Source organism: Labeo rohita, unplaced genomic scaffold, assembly GCF_022985175.1.
Source record: "Labeo rohita strain BAU-BD-2019 unplaced genomic scaffold, IGBB_LRoh.1.0 scaffold_2597, whole genome shotgun sequence".
Taxonomy (NCBI): domain Eukaryota; kingdom Metazoa; phylum Chordata; class Actinopteri; order Cypriniformes; family Cyprinidae; genus Labeo; species Labeo rohita.
This window is the reverse complement of record NW_026128877.1, coordinates 1-6,276: the sequence shown is the minus strand read 5'-3', so window position 1 is coordinate 6,276 and position 6,276 is coordinate 1. Positions and strand designations below refer to the sequence as shown.

Genomic DNA, 6,276 nt, shown 5'->3' with positions numbered 1-6,276 from the left:
TAGCGCATCCTAATGGCCTCAATTTGGCCGTCAGGATGCGCTACCATTTTAAACATGTCAGGGAAACATGCTAGGTCTTCTCATATTGGTCTCTTATTGGTCAGCCACCCAAGTACAGACCAGGCTCTGGTCTCCTTAGTTTTTAGTGAGGAACCAGACATCCAACAGCAGACCAGGCTGGGGCCTTCTTAGCTTTACAGAGAAAGCAGACTCGGGCTATTGCAAGCAAGAGACAAGGTTTGGTTAGCAAGGCTGATAGAGCTGCTCTAATAGAGGGGTAGCGCATCCTGATGGCCTCAGTTTGGCCGTCAGGATGCGCTACCATCTTAAACATGTCAGGGAATGAGCGCCCCCTGCTGGACGGCCAAATAATAGCTGGCCCCAGCAGCATGCTAGGTCTTCTCATATTGGTCAGCCACCCAAGTACAGACCAGGCTCTGGTCTCCTTAGTTTTTAGTGAGGAACCAGACCTTTGCTACTGCATGCAAAAGACATACTTGCTGTCTGTACCTTAAGAAAGCTGCTTCAACAGAGGGGTAGCGCATGCTGACAAGCTCAATATCTGCCGTCAGGATGCGCTACCATCCTTAACACTGGGCCAAGTTGATTATTAAGGACAAGAGTTGGTCAAGAAGCCAGTTTATTTCCTCACCTGAAGAATGCTCCTTTTTACAAGGACCGTTTGATCAAACGGTCGATTACTTTACAGTCTGAGGCCCGCAGGGTTATACTAGGAAAATTGCACCCATACATGTCAGCGGATGAACGCCCCCTGTTGATCGGCATAAAACCAACACCAAGAGCAGCCTGAGCCTTCTCCAACAGGTCTCCCATCCAACAACAGACCAGGCTGGAGTCTGCTTAACTTTACAGAAGATGCAGACTCTGGCTACTGCAGTCAAGGGACAGGCTTGGTCAGCACGGCCCCATACTGACCCTGCTGGTCAGCCAAATAATAGCTGGCCCCAGCAACATGCTAGGACTTCTCATATTGGTCAGCCACCCAAGTACAGACCAGGCTCTGGTCTCCTTAGTTTTTAGTGAGGAACCTGACCTTTGCTACTGCATGCAAAAGAACTACTTGCTGCCGGTACCTTAAGAAAACTGCTCCAGCAGAGGGGTAGTGCATGCTGAAAAGCTCAATATCTGTCGTCAGGATGCGCTACCATCCTTAACACTGGGGTCACTTCCCGTTTGTTGCGGTCGCACGCTTAGAGTTTGAGCTCCGTCAAGTTGATTTTTTATTGTCTGTTTTTCAATTTAAAATCAAATTTATACACCATCATTTTCGTTTCTTATAACGTGTGAATATACCCCGTTGTATTTTACAACTAAAACATCCGGATTACTTTGTTATAACTAGTTTTGTTTTGATTTCCCGAGTTGCTAGCTTATAGCCCGTTAGCAGCACCAGCGTGGTTGCCGCTAATCCTGCTTGCATTGTTTACACACTATTTACACACATTACCATTGTTTACTCACTGTTACTTGCTTTAATGGCAAATTTGTGTCCACCTTTGAGTGCAGGTGATGACACGTTCGAGCTGCACTCGTTGCAGCTCGAGCTGGAGGCCGTGGAGAAGCAGATCCAGGAGCTGTTGGTGAGGCAGACCGAGCTGAGAGAGCGGAGAGCCGCTCTGGAATCCTCCCGGGTAAGTATACAGCGCGATACTAACACTCTGACCACCTCTACTCCGTGTGCTTCTCTGCACAGGTCCCGTGCACCCTGGACGCGATCTTCCCAGATGTCCTTCACTCCGGCGCCGGGACACCACGGACCCTGGGTGCAGCAGCAGTGGAAGACGCGAGCCAGGCCCCGGCCGAGGACCTCGCCCCCTCCGCCGCCTCCGGTCTTCGAGATCTCCACCCGGAACCGCTTCGCTCCCCTCCGCGAGACGGAACGTGACGCTGTGATCGTCAGAGACTCCATTGTCCGGTACGTACGTGCTACTTTAGCTAAAGGTAAAGTCCACACCCACTGTTTTCCTGGTGCTCGCGTTCTCGATGTTTCTGCGCAGATACCCGCAATCCTGAAGGACGGCGAGAGCGTTGGCGCGATCGTCCTGCGCGCAGGGGTGGACGACACCAAGCTGCGGCAGACGGAGGTTCTGAAGAGGGACTTAAGCAGCCTGATCGAGACGGTTCGCAGCACGTCGCCCGCGACGAGGATCATCGTGTCAGGACCGCTTCCCACGTATCGACGTGGGCACGAAAGGTTCAGTAGACTTCTTGCTCTAAATGAATGGTTATTGACATGGTGTAAAGAACAGCAACTGCTCTTTGTTAATAATTGGAATCTTTTCTGGGAACGTCCTAGGCTTTTCCGTGCTGATGGCCTGCACCCCAGCAGAGTCGGAGCGGAACTGCTGTCGGACAACATCTCCAGGACGCTACGCTCCATTTGACTAGTAAGTACATTCTCAAATGATTGCTATGATGGCTTTTGTTCTGAACGCTTAAATGATAGTACTTGCACTGTCCAATCTATAAAGACTGTGTCTGTTCCTCGAATAGTGAGGTCAAAACATAAATTTAATGCAGGATCTAGAAAAAATCTGATCGTAATTAAACCAGAAAAAAGCAAAATACACGAACAGAAACCATTTTTTAAGCTTGGGCTCCTAAACATTAGATCACTTGCACCCAAAGCGGTTATTGTGAATGAAATGATCACAGATAATAGTTTTGATGTACTCTGCTTAACCGAAACCTGGCTAAAACCTAATGATTATATTGGTCTAAATGAGTCTACTCCACCAAACTACTACTATAAGCATGAGCCCCGTCAGATTGGTCGTGGTGGTGGTGTTGCAACAATATATAGTGATATTCTCAATGTTACTCAGAAAACAGGATAAGGTTTAATTCATTTGAAATACTTTTGCTTAATGTTACTCTGCCAGATATGCAAAAGAAATCTCTCCTATCTCTTGTTTTAGCTACTGTGTATAGACCGCCAGGGCCATATACAGATTTCCTAAAAGAATTTGCAGAATTCCTTTCAGAACTATTGGTTAATTTTGATAAAGTGCTAATTGTCGGTGATTTTAACATTCACGTTGATAATACAAATGATGCGTTAGGACTTGCGTTTACTGACCTAATAAACTCTTTTGGAGTCAAGCAAAATGTCACCGGGCCCACTCATCGTTTTAATCATACGCTAGATTTAATTATATCGCATGGAATTGATCTTACTGATATAGATATCGTACCTCAAAGTGATGATGTTTCTGACCATTTCCTTGTATCGTGCATGCTGCGTATCACTGATATTAACTATATGGCTCCGTGTTATCGTCTTGGCAGAACTATTGTTCCAGCCACCAAAGATAGATTTACAAATAACCTGCCTGATTTATCTCAACTGCTCTGTGTACCCCTTAATACACAGGATCTAGACAAAATGACTAGCAATATGGGCACCATCTTCTCCGATACGTTAGAAGCTGTTGCCCCCATCAAATTGAAAAAAGTTAGAGAAAAACGTATTGCGCCATGGTACAACAGTAATACCCATTCCCTCAAGAAAGAAACTCGCAATCTTGAGCGCAAATGGAGAAAAACTAACTTGGAAGTTTTTAGAATTGCATGGAAAAACTGTATGTCCAGATACAGACAGGCTTTAAAAGCTGCTAGGGCTGAGCATTTCCGCGAACTCATCGAAAATAACCAAAACAATCCAAGGTTTTTATTTAGCACAGTGGCTAGATTAACAAATAACCAGATGCCACCTGATCTAAATATTCCTTTACAGTTTAATAGTAATGACTTTATGAATTTCTTCACTGATAAAATAGATAACATCAGAAATACAATAACCAATGTAGATTATACTGCATCTAATATGTCAACTTCTTTCGTCGCACCCAAAGAAAAACTGCAGTACTTTACCGCTATAGGACAGGAAGAGTTAAATAAACTCATCACTGTGTCTAAACCAACAACATGCCTATTAGATCCTTTACCCACTAAATTACTGAAAGAATTGTTACCTGTGGCAGAAGAACCGCTTCTCAATATTATCAACTCATCGTTATCTTTAGGTCACGTCCCTAAACCATTCAAGCTGGCAGTTATTAAGCCTCTTATTAAGAAACCACAACTAGACCCTAGTGAACTGGCAAATTATAGACCCATTTCTAATCTTCCATTTATGTCTAAAATTTTAGAGAAAGTTATATCTGCTCAACTGTGCTCATTCTTGCAAAAAAATGATATCTATGAAGAATTTCAGTCAGGTTTCAGGCCCCATCACAGCACAGAAACTGCACTTGTTAAAATCACTAATGACTTGCTTCTTGCATCAGACCAAGGCTGCATCTCACTGCTAGTTTTACTTGATCTTAGTGCTGCGTTCGACACTATAGATCATGACATACTAATAGATCGACTACAAAATTATGCAGGTATCCAAGGGCAGGCTTTAAAATGGTTTAGATCCTACCTGTCTGATCGCTACCACTTTGTTTATTTAAATGGGGAGTCATCTCAGTTATCACCAGTAAAGTATGGAGTGCCACAAGGATCTGTTCTAGGTCCTCTACTATTTTCAATATACTTGCTGCCCCTTGGTAATATTATTAGAAAACACGGGATTGGTTTCCATTGTTATGCTGATGATACTCAACTATATATCTCAACAAGACCAGATGACACTTCTGAATTATCGAAGTTAACAGAGTGTGTTAAAAATGTAAAAGATTGGATGACCAACAATTTTCTGCTATTAAATTCAGATAAGACAGAGATATTACTTATTGGACCTAAAAACAATACACAGAATCTTTTGACTTACAATTTACAACTAGACGGATGTACTGTTACTTCCACTACAGTCAAAAGCCTGGGTGTTATATTAGACAGCAACTTGTCTTTTGAAAATCATATTTCTCATGTTACAAAAACAGCATTCTTCCATCTTAGAAACATTGCCAAGCTGCGAAACATGTTACCTGTTTCTGATGCAGAAAAGCTAGTTCACGCATTCATGACCTCTAGACTGGACTATTGTAATGCACTACTAGGTGGTTGTCCTGCATCTTCAATAAACAAGCTACAGATAGTCCAAAATGCAGCTGCTAGAGTCCTTACCAGGTCAAGAAAATATGATCATATTACCCCAATTTTAAAGTCTCTGCACTGGCTACCTATTAGGTTCTGCATCAGCTATAAAATAGTACTTCTTACCTATAAGGCACTTAACGGTTTAGCTCCTGCATACCTAACTAGTCTTCTACCACGCTACAATCCATCACGCTCCCTAAGGTCACAAAACTCTGGACTGTTGGTAGTACCTAGGATAGCAAAGTCCACTAAAGGAGGTAGAGCTTTTTCACATTTGGCACCCAAACTCTGGAACAGCCTTCCTGATAACGTTCGGGGTTCAGACACACTGTCTCTGTTTAAATCTAGATTAAAGACACATCTTTTTAGCCAAGCATTCAAATAATGCATCTCATAAACTTTTCCTGCAGCTATATCTGATCAAATGTTCATTATTAATCTTTTAGCTCTGGTTTAACAAACCTTCCTTTTCTTAGTTTGAACAGCAGCTACGCTAATTATGTTCCTATTTGTTCTCTGTTTTTGCCATGGGATTGACATCCCATGGTAACTAGGAATTCACAAGCTCCAGTGTGGATCCAGAACACTTAAGAAGAGATGATGCCAACCCCACAGAGGACTTCAGATGATGCCAACCCTGAAAACATACAGCACTACCGAATTCTGCTACTAATTTATAGTGTTCTTTGTCTGTTTGATTACGTCATTAATTGATCTTTACCACACATCTCTGCCTGCAACGATATGTATCGTGAAAAGCGCTATACAAATAAATTTGAATTGAATTGAATTGAATTATTAAGGACAAGAGTTGGTCAGGAAGCCAGTTTATTTCCTCACCTGAAGGATGCTCCTTTTTACAAGGACCGTTTGATCAAACGGTCGATTATTTTACAGTCTGAGGCCCGCAGGGTTATACTAGGAAAATTGCACCAATTCATGTCAGGGGATGAGCGCCCCCTGTTGATCGGCATAAAACCAACACCAGCAGCAGCCTGAGTCTTCTCTAATGGGTCTCCCATCCAACAGCAGACCAGGCTGGGACCTGCTTAGCTTTACAAAAGATGATGATTCTGCCTACCATCTTAAACATGTCAGGGAATGAGCGCCCCCTGCTGGTCGGCCAAATAGCTGGCCCCAGCAGCATGCTAGGTCTTCTCATATTGGTCAGCCAACCAAGTACAGACCAGGCTCTGGTCTCCTTAGTTT

At 43.4% G+C, this 6,276-nt stretch overlaps 1 long non-coding RNA gene across 1 annotated transcript; it reads left to right on the top strand.

Moving 5' to 3' along the window:
- The first annotated feature begins 2,047 nt into the window (after positions 1-2,047).
- On the top strand, positions 2,048-5,796 carry LOC127159876 (uncharacterized). The gene is made up of 3 exons (XR_007826585.1): positions 2,048-2,215; positions 2,318-2,408; positions 5,622-5,796. It is a non-coding gene; the product is annotated as an uncharacterized LOC127159876 (long non-coding RNA).
- The last annotated feature ends 480 nt before the right edge of the window (positions 5,797-6,276 follow it).